At 39.1% G+C, this 24,613-nt stretch overlaps 1 protein-coding gene across 2 annotated transcripts in view; it reads right to left on the bottom strand.

Moving 5' to 3' along the window:
• Window positions 1-24,613, bottom strand: part of C1QTNF7 (C1q and TNF related 7) — a 104,757-nt gene that overhangs the window by 60,974 nt on the left and 19,170 nt on the right. The window contains exon 1 of one of the 2 annotated variants that reach the window (XM_025386105.1): window positions 8,178-8,398. The exons of the other annotated variant lie outside the window; for it this stretch is intronic. The gene's annotated coding sequence lies outside the window, so the exon portion shown is untranslated. Of the gene's footprint in view, window positions 1-8,177; window positions 8,399-24,613 lie in introns of those variants that run through there. 2 annotated transcript variants of the gene reach the window in all.

The raw sequence follows: 24,613 nt of genomic DNA, 5'->3' as shown, positions 1-24,613 counted from the left end.
AGCAAGAGCAATGGCTTTTTTAAAGAAAGCCTGGCTGCAAAAATAAGGAGACAAAGCAGATGGGAGTTTGAGAAGGGTATGGGATTCATCATGTGTAACAATGTGATGCAAACTGTACTACAATAGATAGGAAATACCAAAATAGGCCTGAGTATATCATGTATTGTTTTGAATGTGACTTCTAATGCATTATCTCAACAATCTACATATTGACCAGGTGAGATGTTTGGGACAGGTATGTTAATTCTTTTTTCCAGGTAAGGAAAGAGAGAGAATAAGGTTAAATGGTAGCTTGCTGAAGGTCACAGCATTCATTCATGAACAAGAACCCGTGGCTTTGAATTGTGTTCTAGAATTTTTTTTTGCTTTATCATCTCGCAGAAACGAGTTTTTGACTAGTGAATAGATTTTGGTATGCAAATCTGTATGCTCTTTTTTTTTGGTGGTGTTTTTCCTCTTTTTAATTTTGTAGTGGTGACTATGAGGTGACAAGCTTTAAATCTTTGACTGGAAAGGTCACAGTGACATGGGGAGATAATTAAAATGGAAAGAAAACCTAATTTGAAACCTGGCTTCACCGGTTAAGATGAGGATAATGTATTGAAACAGCTGAGAGCCTCTGTGAAGGCTTTATTTCACATCACAGCAACACAGAACAAATTGCACAAATTCTAGGAATTATATCCCTTGGAAACAAACACTGAAGTCACTTTTTAAAATGTCACCAAATGGCTCTGTTGACTCTGTTTTGTAACAAGTTACAAACAGATGGCACTTTGAAACATACGATGCAGCTTGGAAAACGAAATTGCTTAGACATTTTTGTCTGGTTTGCTAAGATAATGTGATGAAGCCCCAAATGAAAGAATCTTGGCGTGCACTGATAGAGAAAGGCTACACACCATTCAGCAGATTTGTTTTAATTTCTCACAATCAAAGAGTTGATTCTTCAACTGTCAATCCTGTCTGAGTTGGGTTCCATGAAGTTGCGTTCCATTATGCACTTCCTGAATAAAAGGTGCAAAGCAAAGGAGAAGAGAATTGCCATTTCCTGAATGTCTATTTCATGGTAGCCTCTTTTTATGGCATATAAACATTTTATATATCTTATTTATTTATAAAGAAATTCTATGGGTAACTACTATTGCTCTTTTTTAAATATGAAGAAACTAGTCCAGAGACATCCCATACCTAATTAAGTGCACAGCTGGAATTCAGACTTTGATGTGCACCCAAATTCATGTTTTTCCCATTTTATCTACTTTAGGCCTATCTGCCCCTTTTCACTTTTTAAGACAATATTTTCATGTTCACTATATATATATATATATATATATATATATATATATATACACACACACATACACACACACACACACACACACATATATATATATTTTTTTTTTTTTTGAGACAGTCTCGCACTGTTGCCCAGGCTGGAGTGCAGTAGCGCCATCTCTGCTCTGCAAGCTCCACCTCCCAGGTTCACACCATTCTCCTGCCTCAGCCTCCTGAGTAGTTGGGACTACAGGCGCCCGCCACCATGGCCAGCTAATTTTTTGTATTTTTGGTAGACAGGGTTTCACCGTGTTAGCCAGGATAGTCTTGATCTCCTGACCTTGTGATCCACCCACCTCGGCCTCCCAAAGTGCTGGGATTACAGGTGTGAGCCACTATGCGTGGCCACTAATTTTTAAATATTAAAAAAGATACAGCTAGTAAATGTTTATGTAATATAGTCCAATTTATATATTAAATTCTATATTTATTGTTTTCAGAAATAGGAATTTATGGCATATTTTGACAAGTATGGTTTGTTGATTCACTCAAGACCCAACCTAATTCACATCTCCCCCTACCTTTTTTTCTTTTTCTTTCTTTTTTTGAGACAGAGTCTCACTCTGTTGTCTAGGCTGGAGTGTAGTGGTGTGATCTTGGCTCATTGCAACCTCCACCCCCCAGGTTCAAGCGATTCTCCTGCCTCAGCCTCCCCAGTAGCTGGGATTAGAAGTGTCTACCACCATGCCCAGTTAATTTTTGTATTTTCAGTAGAGATGGGGTTTCACCATGTTGGCCAGGCTGGTCTCGGACTCCTGGCCACAAATGATCCACCTGTCTTGGCCACCTGTCTTGGCCTCCCAAAGTGCTGGGATTACATATGTGAGCCACTGTGCCTGGCCTCCCCCTACCTTTTTTACATGAAAGGCTGGAAAGCAGAATACACAGACTTCCAGATTCCCTTGCAGCTAGGGGTAACCCTATTACTTACACAGTTTCACCAATACAATGCACATGCAAAGTCTTGGAAGAAGGCTTCCCTTCTGAAATAAAAAGGCAAAGTTTGACAAGGAAAAGGCTTTTGTTTTCCTGCACGGAATATAAACTCAATACCTGGAGGTGCAGCAGCTATATTGCCACCATAAAAATAAAAGCCCATGCGAGCATTAGTGAGCAGGAATAGAGAAGGACACTGGTTTCCTGGTGGCATCCTTGGACAGCTACAGCATCCCTAGACCTACCTCTGGGCTTGTTGTTGTGTGAGAAAAATAAACCCCCTGCATAATAAAGGAACTGTGTTTTCTGATACTTACAAATATAATCCTAGGTGATGCACTTAATAGCCAGAATTTTAAAAGGTATTCCTATTTTCTAACACAGTTCAATTTTCATGCCAGCTTTTGTCACAATTTGTAGTTCCCAAATACTGAAAGTATAGCCCTTGAATTAGACAACAGATTCATTGGAAAGATATTCATTTTGTTGGGCATTAATGGCAAAAGAGTTGGGTCCACTCCCTGGTTATGGGAAAATGGCCCACATGGTATGATCCAAGCAACTGTGGCCCTTCCAGACAATCTGGACATCACTTCAACCAAAGTGATTGGCCTGGGTTAGGGGAAAAAGAATAGGACAGCTGAACTCAACATGTCCCCACCATTTTGCCTTCATGGATGTAGACTTGGCCTTTGATTGGAAAGTTTAGAAAGGAACTTGAGGAATCATTTTGTCTCTTTTCACCTTGGGGAAGGACCACACTGAAGTCATACCAGACATATATGATAACTGATCTGGTTTTAATAGACCTCCAAAGAAGACAATTCCACAGCCTCTTCCCTAAGGAGACCATGTCAACATTTAAAAACTCGCAGTAAATTCTTCCTTTGCTGAAATAGAATTTGCATTGCATGTGGGTAAAAAAAAGCCCCTTATTTTTCTAAAGCAGAGTGACCAAGTGGAAAGTTAGCAGGTTGTGGAGTCCAGCAGTCCTGGGTTGACTTGTGGTTTTGCTGCTTGCTAGTTGATGAACTTTCTTGTTATTTAACATCACTAAGCTTCATTTCCTTATCTGGAAAATAAGCAAAGTAATAGCTACACTATAATCCCTAAAGTTATGGTTCAGAGCTAATATATGTAAAATGTTGGGAATATTATTTATCATAAAAGTAAGTGTTTGAAAGCAGTTCTTTTTTCCCCTTCTCTGTTGACTGGACAACTACTTACCACTATTCTTTGGTTGAAATTGTGTCGGAGCCCAAGAAGCACCATGAATTGCTCCACAACTTTCTTCACTACAGGCTAATTAACTCCAATTTCCTAATCCCATCCTGTTTACTCTTATTTTTCAGTCCTTGAATCTTAACTCAGGAACTTGTTTCCAAAAAAATTATTTAAAAAAATGTGCTTTGCATTCTGGGGAATTGCAGTTTTATAAAGTAAGCAAAAAATAACAGTACTTGAAAATTGAAAACATTGACCCATATATTCTATTTTGCTATACACATCAAATTCTCATTCTAGGTTACAGATTCATAATTGAGGTCACTATGGTGACAAAGAAAAAATGGAGTAATGAGACAATCATTTGAATTGTTACAGCCAAGGATTTGGCCACAATTATTAGGCTAATTGACAGACAAAGTTTACTTCTCTGGTGCAAATTCTCTGCATGATGATCTTCAATTTCAGTAGGCCACTAACTTAGACCCAAGTGATCTGCTGCGCCATTTTAAGAAAAGGAACATTTCAGACCCTGGATTGTTTTTAAAAGCTGTACACTCTATTAGTTCTTGGCTAATAGAGTGTTGGATCGACTGACTTCTGGCAGCCTTGCATATTGACTCCACTGACATATGTACAATTTCAGACTTGAAGCCACACATGAAGTAATTGTGAAGCCTCACAATTCATCCCTAAAAATCTGCCATGCGGTGGTTCTTGTCTTCTCCAACAATGTAATCCCTAGGAATTGTGATGATATGAGCTTTTTAAAAAATTGTTAATTAATCTTCATTCACTTAGGACATATTAATTTATCTGTGATGAGAAAGAACATGTTGAAAAATCCCAGAATATTGAACGAAAGAATGAAACGGCTACTGTAATATAGTTTGGATCAGAGATTTTTTTCTTTCTTCTTTTCATACAATTACTTATGGCATGTGATATTAAGAAAGAGAAAGAAAATTCCAAAGCAGAGTTTCCAGACCAGGGTCTAGAGAAGCCCCATAGATTTACTCCAGCTGTGCAGTTAATAGGTGATGAAACAGGCCTAAAAAGAGCTTCAGTGACTTGTCTAGTGTCCCATGGTTAGTCAGTGTCTTACTTAATCATGGCTTTGTCTCATTTTGTCTTTCTGATGATTCAGCTTTGAGTTAAATGCCCCTCCCTTAATGAGGTGGTCCTTGACCATGTTAAAGAATTAGCTCCTTCCTGGTACCTAGTCACTCTGTCTTGTTATTCTGTTTTATTTTATTCATACCACTTTTCAATTTCTGAACTTACATTCTGGTTTATGATTCTGTGGTTTGTCTCCTGTAAAGTGCAAGCTCCACGAAGGTAGGGACTTTGGCTTTTGTTCACTATTATATCTAAAATAATGTTTAGGACATGTAAGTCCTCAGTGCAAATTTGTGGATTGAATGGACCAGAGCTAAAGAGGAAAGGAACTCTTGTTTCTTAGGCATCTATTATGCTAGTTGCTGTGCTAAGTTGTTTGTGTGTGTTACATAAACTAAGAGGTAAGTGATGTGCTTGGAGCCTTGCAGTTAGAAAGTCAGATAGAAAGTGGATAAGCCAGAATTGAAAGCCAGGGATATTTTGCTTCAAGTCCTGACATCACAAGAAATTATTTCCAGTGTTCAATGGTTCCTGCTCCACTACTCCCTCCATGACCTCTTCCCGGGCATCTGAAGTTCCTAGTACACCAAGTTTGTGTTTGGCATCCCTTGTTGGCTCATATCTATCTGGGCACTATAGTTTTCAGAGAAACCAACTTGAATATACTATATTCAACATTGAATATATTATATTGAATGTATTATATTCAACAGAGTAAATACTCTTTGTTGCTGGCTTCTCTGTATAAAGTTTACTGAGTAAATTTCTCATAGATATTATAGCTTTATTTCTTTTTTAATATTTTTTATAGCTTTATTTCAATTTGATGATGAATCCCATTGAGTTGCACAAATTTGCCATGAAAAGCCTACAAGAGAAAGAAATCCACCCATCTGCTGATGATTGAAACCTGATGCAATCAAAGATGATAAAAAGTTCAGATGATATGGGCCAAAAGATGAAGAAAGCATGGAGGTATCAACAAGACAGGAAATAACCCTGAAATAGTGTTGATTCTGACCCCAGGGTAATCAACAAATTTGAGTTGGGGAAAATGTCAAATTTCTCGTCCCTATCAGGACTTTTCACCTTCTTCAGGTTAGGTCATACTGGATATAACAATTTCCATTTTGTCCCAGATTATAGAACTGTCAAACTTTAGTGCATACCAGAATCATCTAGAGAATTTATTACCAAAGGGGCACAGGGACTTACTTTAATTAAAGAGATTCTGTGCCAAGCACAGAGTGAGAGCTTAATTGATGGTGACCATTAGCATTGTTATTTATTTCACTCTTTCCCAAAGGGCAGTTGTGGGCCTGACCCATTCATTCACAGATTGGCAAGAGAAAAAAAAAAATGCACCAAACTTGGAATTTGAAAACCTGTGTTCAGACATCAGTGATGCTAATTTCTAGGTATGTGACTTTGGATGAGTCACTTCCTGTCTTTGAGCTTCAGTTTACTTGTCTGAAATCATCATAGTCAATAATGTTTATTTAGAATGCTATTGTAAGAACTGGATAAAGGAATGCAGAAGAAAGAATCCAACAACAAAAGGGCAGGAGGTTGTGGTTTAAAATGTGGACTTTCTCTATTATGATTAAAACAGGTCATTTACTTCCAAATCCCAGCCCTGCCAGCCATCATTACCTGTGTAATTGTAGGCAAGTAAACTTCATTAGCCTTGGTTTTCTCATATATGAAAGAGACAAAAACAATACTTTGTCTATATCAACTCTCAAACTTTACATGAACCCTGTTGTTATGAGCTCTATTTTATTGTAAGGGAACTGAGGCACAGAGGAGTTAAATAACCCAACCCAGATTCACATAGACGTGAATCTGGTTTGTGTCTTCAGGAACTCTGGTTCAGAGTCTCTACGCCTTACCAGTGAGCCTGCTGCTCCCACAAGCACACAAGACATGATGAGGAAGGGCCCAGCACATGACAAATGCTCAGTCAATATTTCCCCAAATTTGAATAACTTACTTCACATTACAAACTTCATCCTCCTATTTCATTACGCAGTCCACGGCACAGCTCAGACAGTCAGTGTTCAACCCTATGTAGCTATTGCCCGTGAACACAAAAGTGCACTTGGGCTGCATAAAAACTACAGACACGTTTATACAAGAAGGGGAACATTGTGTCACATTTGGTTTTTATTGCTTTCAGCATGTTAGGCACATACTCTCTGTTTATTAGCTAAAGGTGAAAGGTTACAGATCACCTTAAATTAAAGTATAGATGAGTTGCTTGAGAAAGGGCTACATAGAAAATTGCTGTTGTAAATGTACAGTAACCTAGAGCTTTTCGACTCTTGGAAGTAGCTTATGTGTGTGCTGACAATGACTGACATATTGGGAATGAAACCCGTCTTAACAGTACAGGATGTGGAAGTGTACACCAAACTTACTCAAAGAGAAGAAAGGAAGTCAGATGTCAACTAGAGTTAAGGGCAATTATTCTTTATTTTGGAGGAGCTTTCCAGTGAGTTGGGGGAACACAACCCAGGCTGAGGGTGTGGAGTCTTACTGAAATCATGAATCAGAACAAATTGGGAGATACATAGTCTGATGATAAGATAGAGTGTGAGGACTCGGGACATATGTTCCATGTAGCCATAGAATTCATGATGAGGGATCTGCAAAGTGGACATTCAAGTTCCTGGGAACAAAGGCTGATCCAAACAAAACGATTCCGTTCAAGTTTGTTGTATTTCTTTTAACTACTTCCCAGTCATTACCCACAATTTGATTTGAAATACTTATAAAAGAAATGTACCCCAGTACAATGCATCATTTATGAAATTATGCATTTCATTTATAGAATTACTAGTAATGCAAACTCATAGTTTTACCAACACAATTTAGATATTTCTGCTTCCATATTGCAATGATTGCATTATCCCCCCATGGCCAAGTGGAGTGGTGAGCACATTTGTTTAAAAATAAAATAGACAGTAAATAAATCAACACCCTTAATGAAAGCTAAATTGAACACAAGATTTATGCCACTGTAAGGAAATCTCCACAGAACAATATTCGCTTTAATGCTTTCTTTGTCCTCTACTAAAATCTTACAGTGTATCAAAATGAAGAAAGCACTTTCAATGTGAATTATGTAGGAACAGACACGATGACAATTCTGTTTTTCAGAGTAGGGTTACAGAGCCACTTCTGCTTGCCCCCGCGAGTGTCAGTGTCGGCCTCACACTCCTCTTGAGTACGGATCTATAACTATGAAGGAGCGTAATTGGCAAGGAAAGGCTTTTCAAAACTAACCCTTCCCAAGCAAAGCCGATTCTGACGACTTTCGCTTTCCCTCTCTTGTTCAGCAAAAGGAACCCCCAGAGGATTCGTGTTATTGACTAAGCCCCAGTCGGTAAACACCCCTGAACATCAATTAAAAAAACGAACAAAAAAAACACACAAAAAAACAAAAACCAGAGAGGGAGAGAGAGAGAGAGAAACACCAACATGAGCCAAAGGACGCCTTTCTAAGGAAAAAAAGCCTGAAGACGCTTACTTCAATGGAGAGAGGGCTGTTTACTTACATTGCTCGCAAGACCTTCCAACAGCTGGAGTCTTTGAACTCTAGTGTGCGCAGATGTGGAGCTTTTGCTCGAAATCCCCTTTCCTTTGGCAGCAAGGATTATTCATAACTCTTTAGGGCTTCAGATTGATAAGTAATTTCCTGATTCGCTTTCAAAAGCATTCTCCCAGGCTTTGAGTGGTGGCAGAGAGAGGGAGTGGGCAAGGACCCCGGCGTGCAATGACGCTGTGGCCTACACAGATCTCCTGATTGTTCGATCGAACCCGAAAGAAGACGTCGACATTACAAACAAAAATAAATATCCTTCTTTATCTGTTGGCTCGTTCCCCAAATCATATTTGGGAAATAGCACAGTGAGTCTGGACAATATTTTTTCTAAAAGTATAACATTAGCTGAACACCTTATCATTTTTGTGCTGGGAGAAATCAGGGCACCTCTGACTGGTCTTCAAAGACCAGCTGTTGCAATTTCTTTCTTATCAGCTGCTTTACAGGATGTTCTTAGAGACCAAGCAGCCCAGCCCTTTCGGTTGACAGTCAAAAGAAATGATGCCCAGGGCTTACAAGACTTGACCAGGATCACACAGCTAGTTAGCAGAAGGACAGGAACCTAAGAGCCGACTGTCAAGCCAGTGCTGTGTCCACTGTAGGGAGGTGGAGGCAGATGCAAGGACTGGAGATCTGACTCTCAATCTTAAAATACCTATCACTGGACATGGCCCTTGATGTTTCTGAGTCTTGGTTTTCACAGCCGCAGAATAAAATCGTAATAGTAACCCTTGCTTGGTCATACAAAGTGGTAATCTCTCTGAAAGCATTTTGTCCAGGATGAAAGCAATTGTATCCTAAGATGAAATTTTGTCGACCCAGCCCCATTTACATGCTTCTCTTCTCCTTTCCATTCTCATTTCCATTCAATATTATTTTCTTACTGAAAGAAACCATTGAGTGACTTTTGGATGGAGAAGGAGGAGTATAGTGGCCAGGAAATGAGATAGAACATGGAGAAAATTTTACGTTGGAAATCCAGGTAAAAATTAGATGAAAGGGTATACAGCATATCTTAACATTTGCCTCAGAAAGAACACTAGATCTAGAAATAGAAAATCAAAGCTTGACCACTGCCTGGAACACTTAACAGCCAAGGGAGCCCTGTGGAGTCATTTAAACATTCCAAAACACAGTTGACTCACTGGGTATGTGATCCCTGTCCCATTGCACTTACCTCATTTTGTTGTGGTTAGAATCAAATGAGGTGTTTATCAAGATAGTGCTTTGCAATGTTTCAGGCTTTGAAACTAAAATGTAGTTGCTATGGTTTGAATGTATGTGTCTCCCCACAAATTCATACATTGGAACCTAAGATCCAATGTGATAATATTAGGAGGTGGAGCCTTTAGGAGGTTATTAGGTCACAATGGCAGGGCTCTCGTGAATGGGATTCATGACTTTGTACAAAGGCTGGAAGGAACTAGCTAAGCCCTTTTTGCCCTCTACCCTTCTGTCATGTGTGGACATAGCATTTGTCCCTCTGGAGGATGTAGCAACAAGGTGCCCTCTTGGAAGTGGAGACAGAGACCTCATCAGGCCCTAAACCTGTTGGTACCTTGATCTTGGATATCCCAGCCTCCAGAACTGTCAGAAATAAATTTCTGTTGTTTATAAATTACTCATCTGTGGTATTCTGTTGTAGCAGAACTAATGGACTGAGACAGTGGTATTTTCCAATGGGATGTGCAACTACCATTGCCCATTTCATCTGTGTAATTGGCTGACACCACTAGGTGCCAGGGCTCCCGGGTTCTGCCTTGACCTTTTTCCCCCTTTTCCTTTTAGGAGTGTATTTCGTCTTTCTTCCCTTGTTACCCACCTCTTGGTACTTGTCTCCCATGCTTGCTGCTATTGGTTTTCTTTCTTAGCGCTCAAATTGTCCTTCCATTTTTTGTGTAATGGTAAGAATGAAGAACAAAGAGAAAACATTTTTTTCAGTCACACAGAAAGGCATCCACGTTGTCTTGACACAAGTGGGAATGTCTTTATTTTTGAAGTAGCCATGAACAAAGATCAAATGAATCAAGATCAGTGCCCCCTTGAAAATGATCAAGTCATAAGTCCAACTCATATTTTATGGTTCCATTCACTTCTTTTACCCTTTTATAAATTTATTATTTAAATGTTATTTCAGTTAAGATTTGCACTCTATCATCTGTAAGAAGAATTTTCTAGTAGAGTCTTGCTTGGTCTGCTATAACAAAATACCATAGACTGGGTGGCATAAACAACAGAAATGTATTTTCTCACAGTTCTGGAGTCTGGAAGTCTGAGATCTGGGTGCCAGCGTGGTTGGATTCTGGTGAGGCTTCTCTTCTTGACTTGCAGATGGCTGCCTCCCTTCTGTATCCTCATATGGTGGGCAGAGGGAGATCTTTCTCTTCCTTTTCTTAAGAGACCATAGTCCTATTGGATTATGGACCCATCCTATGACCTCATTTAACTTGAATTAGCTATGAATGCCTCTGTCTCCTGATAAAGTCGTACTAGGGGTTAAAGCTTCAACACATGAATTTTGGGGTGACACAATTCAGTCCATAGCAAGCCTGCAGGAAGTAAAAGAAGGGAACGAATACTTATTGAGCCTTTTTTTCTCCTCACTGAATTGTCAAAACAACATTGATAGGTTGGTAGTGACTTTTCTATGGTCCCAAAGCTAGTAAGCGGCAGTGACCAAATGTAAACCATGACGACCAGAACCCTGCTCCCCTCATGACACATTCTGCCTCCACCTCTTCTTTTCTCCTAGGTTCTGAGCCGTGACCCTTTATTTTCCCTTCCCACTTTCTCCTATTTAGTTGCCTGGAGGCAAGACATTGTTACCCAGAGCACCATGAGAAGGAAGCCATGGGGATTCCCTCATGTGCCCACTGAGCTTAGACTGACAGCTGTAGAGTTTGCCTGGAATGTTCTCTCCTTGCATCCCTCCCAGCCTCCTTCACGTTAATAAGTCCCTTCATTAGTTCAAACGGAACGCACATGCTTCTTCCCCAGGATGTTTTCTTTGATCTGACCCTCCCGACCCTTACTCTTCCTCACTATATTCTCTTATACTGTCCTACACTTCCCCTTTATAATTTTTTCTCCTTTCATAAGATTTCATAAATGTTGTTTTATTATTGTAGTGGTTATAGCAATAGGTCTATATTTCTAAGATAATTCGCATAATGGTTGTCCCCCTCACTGGTCTGTAAGCTCCCTGATGCCAGGGATGCTTTGCTTACTAAGAGCTGTCCAGCCATTAGAACACTAACATGAGATGCTACAGAGGAGCAAGGGAGGATTAGACAGGGGCAAACCGGGAAAAGTAAATAGTAGAAGAAAGGCCCTTCAAAATTCACCTGCAGCAGTATGACTAGCAAGCGTATGTCTGAGAACAGTCTAATGAGGCCCCTTTATTAAGCCCTCTGTGTACCACCAAATGCTTTCTTCCCCTGTCTGTTTTGCTAGGTTTGGCTAATCAAGAATGAGGTGGTTAATGTGAAGAGAGGCAGCTTGAGGAGCAAATCCTGGGTCACATCTGCTGCCTGCTGGTCAATGCCTGGGTCCCTGCAAGGGCAACAGAGCCTAACCCTCTGCAGGATGGGGCTGCCTGTTCATACCCCATCAGCCTCAGTCTCTTCCTAGAAAGAGCTGATGGGACAGGGTGTGAAGATGTGTAGGAACAAGGAGGAATTCCTACCAGAGAAAGACATTTTCAGTTGAAGGAACCACATGTGCAAAGAAATGGAATGACAGCATGTTGTGTTTAGGGAACCTCAAGAAGCCTAGTTTTGTTGGTGAGTTACAAGGAAATGTGATAGTAGAAATGAAAGTATCAGATAAATCTTAAGTGTTTCCATTAATATCTATTTCTCAAAATTGTTTGGAGGGCCAGTGGGAGAGTACATATGGAATTGCTTTAAAAACTGGAAAAAAAATCCTATGAAAATATTTTTATTACAAATTCTTTGGATGAAGATAACTAGAATATTAGGCTAAGAAACCATGCTGGGAAATGGAATTATTTATAAATTTCTTTTATTTATAAACCAGAAGTTTTGATTAATTTCCTTCTTCTAATCTCCTTTCAAAGGCTAAAATGTAAGTTTATAGTATCTGTTGAATATAAGTGAGTTGGGGGATGTATGTTTTCAACTCAGCACTATCCCTGGCCCTTTCTACTCTCTCTCTGAGGCAACAGGGACTGGAAGCCTGGAACTACATTTCCCAGAATCACTTGTAGGCACAGTTCCTAATTACAGTCAGCCAAGGAGGGCACACACAGGGTTGTGAAAGATAGAAAATAATTAGAGGACATTATTCTTTGGTGTCAGTTATAGAGTGGAAACAGCCAGCTGATGTATGGTTTGCAGCAACTTCTGGGTGAGATCCTAGAATCTCACACTTGTTCTTCTCAGTTTACAGCCAGACAGAATGCTTTTTTTCTGCAATTGTTGGTCTCATGAACCCCTTTTAAACAATTATTTTTTATTTAGAAATACTTATAGACTCATAAGAAGTTGCAAAACAATTTACAAAAATACCCTAGCTTCTTCAAATGGTGACATCTCATATCGCTATAATAATCATAGAATAAAAAAATTGACATGAGTACAATAGGATTAGGCAGACTACAGATCTTCTTCAGTTTTTACCAGTTTTTATGTAGATTCACTTGTGTGTTGCATAGTTCAGTATAGTTGAATACAATTTGATCTCATATATAGATTATTTACAGTTCTTTCAATAGCTCTTTAAAACTTTAATTTCTTGCCTTAAATCTCTACCTGATGCTATTTTCTTAACTGAATGCTGAGTGAGGTGGTTAATAATTTCCTGGTGTTATCTTACATTTGAAGCCTTGCAGTCAAATTTTGGTGCTTACCTTCCATTATGTTCATTCATGTGTTCAACTAAAATATCACTCACTGATATAACTTCACAGGCCTTCTTTCCCGTTGTTTTCATCACAGGATTACAAAGGCATTCCCAGCGTATCATTATATTATATGTAAGTTACCACGAAAGAGTTTTAGCTATTCGTTGGGCTGTTAATTGCTCAGTTTTCAAAGTAATTCTTACTGTAGTAGATTAAAAATGGAAAACTTGTAAAATCATTCTTAAATAATGGTAAAATAATTTATATATGATAAGGCAGGAAACAAACAATAAAAGGTATAGCTAATGGATAGGAGGAGGCTAAGTTATCATTGTTGAAGATAATAAAACTATACACCTAAACAATGCAGCAAATTTAACAAGGGCCATTAGAAATAATATATGTTTAACAGAATTTACAGATACAAAAATACATGCATGAAAGTAGCCTTCCTATATATCAAAATAATCAGAAAATAGAATGTTTAAAAACCCTCTAAAATCTAAAATGATGCTGGTTTCCCTGCAGAGGAAGGAGAGACTCGCCTCTCCCTAATTCTGGGCTGTTTTCTCACTTGAGCCTTAATCAGCACAACTTGTGTACAGAGACTCTCAAAATTTTGCTAAAATATTTTTTTTCCTTTCCCTTCTCATCCTTACCTCTGACTCACTAACCGCAAGAGATCAAAATCTGGTCTGAAGAAGCCGAGGGAAGTGAACACTATGACATGTTCTTTGTCCCTTCCTAATTAAGACATATTTCCTCTCAAAATATCCTAGCCTGCAGAGATGGTCCCTGGCTGTAACTTAATTTTTTTTTTTTACATCATTTTCTCCAAGGCAGTGTAACAACTTGAAACCACATATTTCAGAAAATGATCTTCTCTTTACATTCACCATTTGGTTGGCTTTCCCAGAATAAATGAACCATCTGCCCTAAAGAACTATGCAAGTCTTTGCCACTTGCAACCAGTGAGACTAACAAGTTTCCTGGCTAACATTTGTTAGGTGCTAGCAAAGTTCATTGATTCTTCTGGGCATTATCTTAATTAATCTTTACCACTGTGTGGGTAGAAAATTAAAGTCAGTTAAACCAAATCTCAAGGCTACCAAAAGGTAGAACCAAGGTAAGGGCCAGGTGGTGAGGGTCCAAGTCCTTTCTCTGCTTTTTTTGTAGGTGACAATAATTTTCTTTCCCACAGGATTTCAAAAACAAGATCTGGGAATCAGCCTGGTCCCTCTGACATTGATACACATACATCCTAGTGAGCCACATTGGCTGCATCAACTCAGTGTGTCTAATTTAAAAAGTCAACTTGTAGAAAAATGCCAGATAAATAAATGGTGCTGGTAATACTAGGTAATTATGAAAATTGTATAAGTGATATATGAATGCTGAAAATGTAGTGGAAGTCCCAAGTATATGACCGCCACTTGGTGGAAACCTTGTCAGGAGAGAGTATTTGGATTTGCTTCCTAAGTGGAGTTAATTCTTTAGAACTTTAGCACCTAATAAAAGCAACAAAATTCATATCACTCTCAAAAGTATAATTTAGAAGACTATTTTCCCGAATAATAGTTCTCCTTTGAAGACTACTGGAAATTGCCTTCTTTCTAATTTTAATATTTGGATTGAAAACATTCAAATGCACGCCTAACTTCAAAGCGTAGTTTGAGACCAAGAAGCACTTCCTGATTTATATTACTTGAAGCATCTTTTGAGCCCCTGGATTCCACCATACATGAAGCTAACACTATTCCTAGATTGCCCAGTTTCATTCATTAATTGATTCAAAAGAAGAAAGAGGTTCCAAATCTCAGCAATTTTCATTATGGATAAATAGATGTATCCCCTATGTAAATAGTTGAACCAAAATGTCCCTTAAAAGAACCTAGTATCAAGCCCTTCGAATTTCCAATCTCTTAGTTTCACAATCATCACTATCTTTTCCCCCCAATTTTTCCATTCCTCATATGCATCAGCATGACCATGCTGTCTCAACCAGTCCACAGGAATCACACATGTACTTCCTGTCTTAATGAACAATGAAGCTCTCACTTAGTCGGTAGATCATGGAGGATAAGGACATTTACTGAGGCTGGCTTGTTTTAGTCCAGGAACATATAGCAGTTCCTTTGGAGATTACAAACAACATCTAAGTCACATGTTATTTGAAAGGTAACTATGTAGCCACAAAAGAACATTTAAAAAAGAGAAGAAAATAAGAGAGAAAGATTGGAAGGAAGGAAAAAAGAAGGAAGGAGAGGAAGGGGAAAAAGTGAGGAAAAAGAAAAATGGAGAAAGACACAGTGAAAGAAAAAGAAAAGGCAGAGGAGGGAGGCAAAGCAAAGGCTTAGATGCTGTAACTGCAAGTAACACAGACTCGGGCTGTGCATTTTTTTCCAGGGGACTATCTGTGGTTTTTCATGTGCCATACTATGCCATGATGCAGCAACAGTAAACTGACTTAGCATCCCCTCAACTGTAGCTAAGGTTTACAGTCACAAGTGCCATTTTTGGATATGGTGACCAGCTATCCTAATTTTCCTGGGACTGAAGGGGTTCCTAAGATGTGAGGCTTTCAGTTTTAAAACTGGGATAGTTCAGTCTAAAACCGAGGAGTTCTCCACAGCGTGGGATTTTCAGTGCTAAAACCAGAGAAGTCTCAGGCAAATCAGGAAAAGCTGTTCATCTTATCTTTGAGTAAGACAGTAAATTGTGTCTCTTGCATCCTTTGAGGATTGCACAGGAAACTCTCCAGCTGTTAACCCATCTTCCATGTGCTGGGATCTGTGTTATGTTGTGTACACTGTAGTGGACATCTTTTTATTCTGCTTGCTCAGCACCCCAGTAATCTTTGGGTAATGCTTTTCCTATTTTTTGCGGTTCTAGTTGGGCTGTCATGCATAGTGTCCTTCACTCCTGCTGCCTTCCCTGGGGTGAGTGGGTCAGCCAGGGTAGACTAAGCAAAACAGGCCATCTCTTGCACTTCTGGCAACAGTGGTTAGTTGAGGGATGAGTATGGAACACAAGGAAGACAGCCCTTGGGAGGGAGGAATCCCTTTTGCTCTTAGTGAAGCCTGTCATTGATCATCTTCTCCACCATGTATGACAGTCAACAGATACAGAAGGAAGTCAGAGGGAGAAAGAGAGAAAAAAATACTTGAAGCGTCTTTTGAGCCCCTGGATCCCATCATACATGAAGCTAACACTATTCCTAGATTGCCCAGTTTCATGAGCTCATGCATTCCCTCTTTTCTTAAGCTGGTTTGAGATGGGTGCTTCTCATCTGCAACCAAAAGAGTTGTGACTAATAGACATACATGAGCTCTGTTATTCTGGAGTCAGTCCCGAGAGACGGGTCTAAGTTGAACCACATGAAATCACTGATATTCAACTTCTTTTGACTGCAAATGTGGAAATGCCATTTGAAGCATTTTAAATATTATTATCTCCTTTGCACAGATGAGGAAAACACTTAGTGGTGAGAAATAATATGCTCAAGGTTGCACATTTGTTAAACAGCAGACCTGGAATCAAACCCAGGTCTTCATGATTCTAAGGTACACAAGTATATTTCCAGTAGTTTATGCTGCCTGAGAAAAGAGATCTCTTAAGAGCTTTCCCTTGCTATTTGACGAAGGCCTTGAAATATACTAGATTTTAATTCATACCTTTATGTATGAACTTATATATGGTGCCAAACACCTGCTCGTTTGCTTGTAAAATCCCCATTTCACTGGATGTTTCATGAAAAGAAGTCAGACACATGAGTGTGCAAAGCAAGAGGAAAAACTCCGTTCAACTCTGGTGTGTATTTTCATTCCACTTGGGAGGAAGCTCCAGGTGATGATACGTCAGCTTTTCAAAAGTACTCCAGCTTTGGTTTTCACTGACCATCAAAAGGTGCTATTCTTGCCTCACAAAAAAGATATTATTTACCCATTCTACTCACTGTTCAGAGAGACCATTCCCATACCTCAAACCCAACATATTTGTAATGCAGCTGTGACAGTGAGAGAAGTATTCTGGATATTTTGAATTGTCATGATCATCCCATGTACTTGACCGCTGATGCAACGGGATGATGCTTGCCCAGGAAATATATTTTTTTCTCCATGGTCGTGTTCCATACCTATTTTAAAAATCGCAGAGCATGTATACAATATGGAAAATTTATGTGTAATTTCTTTAGTATTTATTATATGTGAAGTTATTACAATCCAGGATTGTCTGTTCATTTTAACTAATGCTAGAGAAACAATGTGTCTTATTAGAGCATAGATAATATTCTATGGCAAATGTTTTTGGCATTATCTGCTGAGCATCTCTTCCATAAATTTCCTTCCCCCATCTACATGGTGGCAGGCTGTAGTCATCAGCTAATGCTGCTATTAATGCTGCTGCATAATAAACACCTCCCAGGTCTCAGTTGCTTATAACAACAAACATTTATTTTTTTTCCTCACTCATTAAAGCTATGAAACGTGCCCAAGATCACACAGCTGGTAAATGATGAAGCTGAGATTCATTCATTCAACAGACATCATTGAGCTCCTCCTAATTGCCAAGTACAATGAAGAGGCTGATAAATCACCAAGCCAAAGACTGTGTCTTAGCTGATGATGTTAAAAGTGAAAACAATGTCATTACAGCTCTAGAGAGTCAACCAAAAAGACAGAACATGACACAAAAAAAGGTTGACAGGATCTGACAAGTCAGGGGTGTGATGGGTTAGAGAATACAGATAACACTGGCCAGAATGGTAGCCATAGTGGGATGATAACAGGATTAATTAGACAATGCAAATATAAAGGCATTCCAAGTGGAAGCTGACATTGCATTTCTAATTTCGAGAGAGGAGAGAAAGGGAAGGAAACATTTGAAGCCATTTTTTGAGTGTCTGCTCTGAACTGGGTATCATCACATGATAAAAACCCATATAGCAATGTTCAGAGACAAGGGCATCTCACTTCACGTTTTACATCTTCCTGAATATCACTTTCTATATGTCTAATGCAAAGATAGTGACATTTCTTCCTTTGTATTGTCTTAGTTTGTGCCTAACACATTTCAGGCTCTCAAAAAATGGTAATTTTCTTAGAAGATTCTGTTAGTTGCTTTCCAATGTTCATTTTGCCATTATTTCTTGTTAACAGAAGCCTCATTTGTCTGGGGAGACAATGTGGCCAGGTAAATGCCCACCTTCCCAGGAGTTTTTGTGGCTAGTGAAGGCTGTGACCCACTGAGTTGGGACAATAATAAGTAAGCAGAGGTTGATGGAAGAGGTTGCTGGGAAAGCTTCCTAGAAGAGAAAGGCTCAGGTGGTCTTACATGTTCAGATTTTGTTCTGTGTAGTTTGCCATTGATCCAGAATGCAGGCATGGCATTGAGGTAGAGTAGATGTCTTGTGATTACAATAGGGAGAACTGCATACCATACATACCAGGATGGAGGAACAGAAAGGTAGAATGAACCTAGGTCTCTTATGACCATGAAATTTTTGTTCTACTTGAACAAAAAGAACAATTAAACGTGTCTTAAAAAAAAAAAAAGACCAACCATCCAACACACATCACTGTAACCTACAAAAACAGCTGCACTTGGCTGAAAGACTAAGCTCAGCTTGATCTTCCCAACCATGGTAACACCAGACAAAGCAGAAAAATCAAAGCTTAAAATGAAAAAATACCATCAAGGGAAGATATGTAACCAAATAATTAATGAGGTATATTTTAAGGTTTTCATTATTTAATCCTATCATGTTAGCAATGAAATTTGGGAGAAAAAACTACAAAATTTCAAGGCAGGGAACCCGGGTTCAAATTCTCACTGAACCTTTTATCTGCAGAGTGAATTTGGGCCAGTCTTTTTGTCTTTCCAGGTTTGCGTTTTCCATGCTGCAAAATCATAATGATAATGATGTTGATACTTACTTATAGTATTGATATAGAGTGTACTGAAGGGAATGTATGTGAAAGCACTTCGTAAACAATAAGTTATTAGGCAAGTTTTTGTTACTACTGAAAAGTGAAAAGATAGTCAAGCGTGAAATAGCCAAGCTTGCCCAGTTACCATCTGGCACTGACGTGTGGTCTAGAGGCATGAAACTGAGATGCTAAAGGATATATGGGCTGTAAATGCTCTGTCAAAGGTTAGCAATGAATCTTTCATGTCATAATCACATGTTTCTTACAAACAGAGGTGCCAGCCATTAATGGGGAAAGAGGAAGAAGGAAGAAAACTATAATTTTTTTTATCACTTATTGTAAGCCCTTTGGTGTTTTACATATATCATCTTCTTTAATTAATTGCAGACTTGAAGCTACGCTCACAAATGCTCTGAAGACAGAACTTTTATATTTTGAAAGCGGAGTTATGCTGCCGGTCAAGTTGCCTATGACTAACGCACAAGGATCAAGAATGCTGACTTAGGTAGGAAAAGTAGGGGATGGGCCAGACTTAGGGGAGGGGTCTGAGATCTGAAATTAGTGGATTAGTCCCCCACAGAAGGATGAATCTTACTAATCAAAGGTTGAAGACTTAGACTTTTCTATATAGAGGGAAAGAGGGAAGGGAATTTCTCAGCCATTGAGGACCTCCCAGGTCAGCTCTTTATACATTACCTCTTAGGAAATAAGAGTGTAGACATTTTGCTGTGCAGCTGGCACTGTGCTAAACACTTTAAATTATTAACTCATTAATTTTTGCAACAGCCTTTTGAGGTGTAGGTACTATGTTTACCCCCATTTTACAGAAAGCTGAGGAATAGTGAGCTTAATTGACTTGTCCAAAGCCACCAGTTGGATTGGAACCCAGTCAGCCTGGCTTCTGTGCCCTGCAGTTCACCACGATGCTCTTTTGCCCCTCAAGGGGAGGAATGCAGCACAACATATGTCAGACAGCTGGACTGTGGATCTTGAGAACTCAGCTTCTTAAGAAACTCAGGAGAGTTAGTGTGTTTTCTTGGTGGAAGAAGGCTGAAGAGTCTCCCAAAGATCCTTTTGGTTTTTCAGGGAATTAAATGTAACCATCTACTCATATATAGCAATGCCTCTCCTTAGTCTAATATGAGATTTAGGGATTTGGGAGGACATCTGGAATTTATTTATGCCATTTGGGTTTTGAAATTCAATATTAAATTCTTAGAATGAAAAAAACAAAGAAACCAGAGTAGACCATATTAATGAAATCTGACTACACAGGGCATGTGTTTGCAAACTGGACTTGAATGTCTGGCTGAAATATTGCTCTGAATACACTGGGTCATTCCTCTCAAAAGGCAAAAACACCTTTCTGGCATCATTTTGACCTTCTGTATATATGGTAATGGCAGAGAGTATATTTTAGGGTTTTTCTTCTCCCAGATAACGTTGAAAGCAGTATAAGCAATTAATGTGGCTATGCTGAGATTATGACACAAAGATAATTAGAAAAATATCACCTTGACAGTTTCAGTTTTTCATTCTGAGTCTGGGGAGATAGTATGGGCTTCAGAGCAACTGTGTTTTTTTTTTGTTTTTTGTTTTTTTTTTATAATTCCATTAGTTGTGTAATTTTGAATAATCTCCCCAAGCCAGTTTCTTAACCTATAGGATGTTCCAAGCAGGAGGTGGAAAACAGGGGTATACGTTTGGGAAGTTTTAGGTGGTTCATGATGGTCGAAGTGAAAAGTGCTTCTGAAGAATATTAGAAGATGAAACCCAAGACGTAAACGTTGTGAAGTCTGGTGTCCCAAGCAGGGGCGTGGACTTTATCTTGAAATTACCAAAAAGTTGTTTTAATTTTAATCCTTTTAAATACTAAATAGAATTGCTTTTCCATATTACAAATATAGTAGCTTATCATAAAAAACAATAGATAAGGAAGAGAAAATCCTTAAATTCCGTCAATCATACAGAGATTACTATGGTGTCTTCTTAGCCACTTATAGGTCTTAAATATAAACCTACCTAACATGACTTGACTGGAGACCAGCTAAGCCAAGTTTAAGTACAGATGCTATTTCTGGTAGGTAAGTGTGTGAATGACTTTTAGAAAAAGTCCTCATTGTTTGAAGATTCTATAATTGCAAATTCATCTACTTGCTAAAATTTATTTGCAAGCCCCCAGTCAAAACTCACGGTGCTTTCTTGGTCCTTTGTGGATGGATAAGCACAACTCTCAGGTCAAAGATGACAATGTTCTGCTTTCTCTTTTCAGCTCTCCGTCTGTAAACAAGTGTCCTTTTTGGCAGCATATTTAGTGCTGTTTCTTGCATTTTTGTACTTTTTGTTTGTAATTTTGCTATTTAAAATGTCCTCCAAGCATAGAAATGCTGACTAGTGTTTCTAAGTGCAAGAAAATTATGATGTGCCTTATGAAGAAAGTACATGTGTTAGATAAGCTTCATTCAGGCATGAGTTATAGCAGTGTTGACCATGAATTCAATGTTAATGAATCAGCAATATATATGTAAAATAAGATGTTCTTAAATGTAAGCATATGTAAAACAAGGTTATGTAATGATCAGTTGCCAAAAATATGACCAGGGGCTCTCATGAACCTAACTCTTTATTTCCCTAGGAGCAATGGTTCAAATTCACAATGACTTTATAGAACATAACAACTGTGAATAGTGAGAATTAGCTGTATGTATTTTTAAAAGATTGATGGGTTAGTTCTACCCATAGAACCTAATTCTTAAACACCTGGTCTCCCAACCCAATCCCAAAGCCATGGCTGTCCAAGTGGTAGCCTTTGAAGGCCTTTTATGTGGATAGAACATTGCTGTTACACCTGCCAGACCCTTGATGGATGAAGCCAAATCCAAGAATATCTCTAGCCATAAACAGCAGGGATGATGCCACCACTCAGGTCTAACTCTGCCTGGACAGGGTAAGGGGCTGTAACCATGCCCCTCCTTTCTGTCTAGAAAGTCTCCTCTTTTCCTTACCATGTCTAGGAAGGCTGGGAGTATGTACTGGGGCTTGCTTGTGTTCATCACATACTGTGAAGATGTGTCTCTGGGCAAAGGGCCATGCTTCAGAAGGGAAAGGAGCCTGCTCGAGCTGTATTCCTGGAACTGGAAATCAGACTCACTCCTGACAATCTGCAGGTAGACTGGTCATCGAGGGTTCTCAAGCAGTTGAAAACTCCAGGGATTTTGATCGATAGCCTCTAAGGTCCCTTCAATGCTGAAATTTTAAAGATCTCATAGTCCATTTCTTATATTAACATTTCCTTTGAGCACCCTGGTTTTTGGGAGAAAACCTCCATGGGTTTTAATTCAGTTGTGGGGATGTGGCATCACAATCCCTTGGAAGTATTTGGGATTGACACTTTTATTTAGGGGGAAAGGGGTCTGGGATGCTAAGTGTCCTACAATGCCCTAGAGAGTTCTACATAAGGTAGATTTGTGGCACTCAAAATTCAAGTAGCATGAATCAACTTCTCTTTTATTTGTACCCATTGGGTTCCCAGAGATTCTTTCCACCTCATTTTACCCCGAGGGCCAGCAACATAATTTATGGGCCCAGAACAAAATGAATATGTGAGATACCTTGTTTGAAAAGCCAGATGCCTTTCGCTTTTCCTGTGGTCTCTTTTGTGACTTGTCATAGTGTTTTCTATTTGCTATTTCATGTAACTCCCATGGGCACAACGATACTGGTTGGTGAGAGCAGACGCTCATAGGCATTGGACCCTGCCCTGCGATTTGGCTTATGGAATGTGCACACCTGACCTTCCTCATGCCTGTGCCTAGCTAGCTGCCCATTGGGAATAGAAGGTGGCAGTGGTTGCCGGGCAGGAACAAGGGAGCTGTCTGAAAGAGGAAAGGAGAGTCCAAGCCCCTGGTACGTGCCCAGTTGTCCCACTTTACTTGCAAAACACAAGTTCAAAAATGCAACTATTGGAAATTTCAAGACAGTGACCATAGAGCATCAACTGCCATGCCTGGGACTGCTTGTGAGTGTTATAAGCCCCTTCATCCTACTCTGTCCACTCCTAGCTCTAGGGTCAGACCTAGCCTAGATGCTGTAGCTTACCTTGCACTCCTTCTCCACACTCCTTGGTCCTATTTGTCTCCTCTGCACCTTTTAGGAGGCACTTACACATTGCCATGTCTGTGATGAGTCATTAAAATGTGGTATGTCCTCTAATAGTCAGAGCCTGGCTTCTTTTCTTTTCACCCCCTTAGTATAGAACATAATTTCAAGTTGCATAAAAACCATTCTGTATGGTGAAGGGCAGGCACAAGAGGCAAACTTTAATTGAGCCTTAAAAATAACCACTGCTTCGTGAGGCCAGCATCATCCTGATACCAAAACCTGGCAGAGACACAACGACAACAAAAAATTTCAGGCCAATATCCCTGATGAACATTGATGCGAAAATCCTCAATAAAATACTGTCAAACCAAATCCAGCAGCACATCAAAAAGCTTATCCACCATGATCAAGTCGGCTTCATCCTTGGGATGCAAGGCTGATTCAACATATGCAAATCAATAAATGTAATCCATCACATAAACAGAACCAATGACAAAACCACATGATTATCTCAACAGATGCAGAAAAGCCTTCAATAAAATTCAACACCTCTTCATGCTAAAAACTCTCAATAAATGAGGTATTGATGGAACGTATCTCAAAATAATAAGAGTTATTTATGACAAACCCAGAGCCAATATCATACTGAATGGGCAAAAGCTGGAAGCATTCCCTTTGAAAGCAAGTGCAAGACAAGAATGCCTTCTCACCATTCCTATTCAACATGGTATTGGAAGTTCTGGCCAGGGCAATCAGGCAACAGAAAGAAATAAAACCTATTCAAATAGGAAGAGAGGAAGTCAAATTGTCTCTATTTGCAGATGACATGATTGCATATTTATAAAACCCCATTGTCTCAGCCCAAAATCTTCTTCAGCTGATAAACAACTTCAGCAAAGTGTCAGGATACAAAATCAATGTGCAAAACTTACAAGCATTCCTATATACCAATAATAGACAAACAGATCTTTTACAATTGCTGCAAAGAGAATAAAATACCTAGGAATACAACTTAAAGGGATGTGAAGGACCTCTTCAAGGAGAACTACAAACCACTGCTCAAGGAAATAAGAGGGGACACAAACAAATGGAAAAACATTCCATGCTCATGGATAGGAAAAATCAATATTGTGAAAATGGCCATACTGCCCAAAGTAATTTATAGATTCAATGATATTCCCATCAAGCTACCATTGACTTTCTTCACAGAATTAGAAAAACTACTTTAAATTTCATATAGAACCAAAAAACAGCCCGTATAGCCAAGACAATCTTAAGCAAAAAGAACAAAGCTGGAGGCATCATGCTACCTGACTTCAAACTATACTACAAGGCTACAGTAACAAAACAGCATGGTAACAGATATATAGACCAATCAAACAAAACAGAGGCCTCAGAAATAATGCCACACATCTACAACCATCTGATCTTTGACAAACCTGACAAAAACAAGCAATGGGGAAAGGATTCCCTATTTTAAAAAATGGTGTTGGG

The sequence above is a fragment of the Theropithecus gelada genome, chromosome 5 (assembly GCF_003255815.1).
Source record: "Theropithecus gelada isolate Dixy chromosome 5, Tgel_1.0, whole genome shotgun sequence".
NCBI classification, from domain to species: domain Eukaryota; kingdom Metazoa; phylum Chordata; class Mammalia; order Primates; family Cercopithecidae; genus Theropithecus; species Theropithecus gelada.
Note: the sequence above shows the minus strand (reverse complement) of the source record. Positions and strands in the feature narration are given on the sequence as shown.